We start from the raw sequence: 1,491 nt of genomic DNA, 5'->3' as shown, positions 1-1,491 counted from the left end.
TATTATAAATCCCTTTAAAGAAGGAATGGAGAAAATGAAAGCGCCACATGGGGATATAAAATTTGTTTTACTTATGTGAGAAATGACTTTGATCTTAAATGATAAAAATGTCCAACTGTGGGAGGCTCTTCATCGCGGGCACTTGGGGCCGCCATCTTAGGCTGCGCGAGTAAGAGAAGAAGCAGTGAGAGGTAGGAAGGCTTTCTGCCACCCTCCATGTGCCCGGAAAGGGCCAGCTGGCTGGGCTTTGGGGCGTGGACTCCGAGGCGTGGAGCATGGGGATCACGATGCGGGGGCTGTCCCGAGCCCCGCCCCCGGACTGGGTACGCACTGAATGCGACTGCCCCCCATCACCCGCCACGGGGAGAAGGAGCAGAAGAGACGCTGCTACCAGATAACAGGGCCCTGGGGTGGCCCGGCTCCCTCAGATTTAAGTATTGTTTAAACTGCATCAGTGGAGCACATACAGGGGGTTTGGAAGACGATCAGCAGTGATTTTGGATTCAAAGGTGCGGTGTTTGGTGGCTCCAGCTGCAATTCCCCTACAATAGTTCAGCAATTTGACTATCAGCACCGGGCGTCAGATGAGGGCAAACTCACAGATTCTTCTAAGACAAGCAACACTATCCGTGTTTTCTTGCTGAACAAGCAAAGAACAGTGGTTAATGTGAGAAATGGAATGAGCTTGCATGACTGCCTTATGAAAGCGCTCAAGGTGAGAGACTTACAACCAGAGTGCTGTGCGGTGTCAGACTTCCTTACGAACACAAAGATAAAAATGCACTTTTAGATTGGAATACCGATGCTGCTTCTTTGATTGGAGAAGAACTTCAAGTAGATTTCCTGGATCATATTCCCCTCACAACACACAATTTTGCTCAAAAGACATTCCTGAAGCTTGTCTTCTGTGACATTTGTCAGAAATTCCTGCTCAACGTATTTCAATGTCAGACTTGTGGCCACAAATTTCATGAGCACTGTAGCACCAAAGTACCTACTATGTGGGTGGACTGGAGTAATATCAGACAACTCTTATTGTTTCCCAAATCCACTACTGGTGATAGTGGAGTCCCAGCACTCCCTTCTTTGACAATGAGTCATATGCGAGAGCCTGTTTCCCGGATACTTGTTAGTTCCCAGCACAGGTATTCTACACCTCACGCCTTCACGTTCTACACCTCCAGCCCCTCCTCTGAAGGTTCCCTTTCCCAGAGGCAGAGGTCTATGTCCACACCTAATGTCCACATGGTCATCCTATCTGTGGACAGCAGGATGATTGAGGGTGCAATTGGAAGTCACAGAGAATCTGCCTCACCTTCAGCCCTGTCCAGCAGCCCCAACCATCTGAGCTCAATGGCTTGGTCACAGTCCAAAACCCCTGTGACAGCACAAAGAGAGTGGGCACCAGGATCCAGGACCCAGGAGAAAAAGAAAATTAGGTCTCATGGACAAAGAGATTCAAACTATTACTGGAAAATAGAAGCTAGTGAA

General features: G+C 48.5%; 1 pseudogene; it reads left to right on the top strand.

Annotated features, from left to right (window-relative positions):
- The first annotated feature begins 455 nt into the window (after window positions 1–455).
- LOC103251944 lies at window positions 456–1,485 on the top strand (annotated as a pseudogene).
- The last annotated feature ends 6 nt before the right edge of the window (window positions 1,486–1,491 follow it).

The sequence above is a fragment of the Carlito syrichta genome, unplaced genomic scaffold (genome assembly GCF_000164805.1).
Source record: "Carlito syrichta isolate Samal-C Ts95f unplaced genomic scaffold, Tarsius_syrichta-2.0.1 Scaffold150191, whole genome shotgun sequence".
In the NCBI taxonomy this organism is placed as follows: Eukaryota; Metazoa; Chordata; class Mammalia; order Primates; family Tarsiidae; genus Carlito; species Carlito syrichta.
The sequence above is the reverse complement of the archived record's forward strand: the minus strand, read 5'-3'. Positions and strand labels throughout refer to the sequence as shown.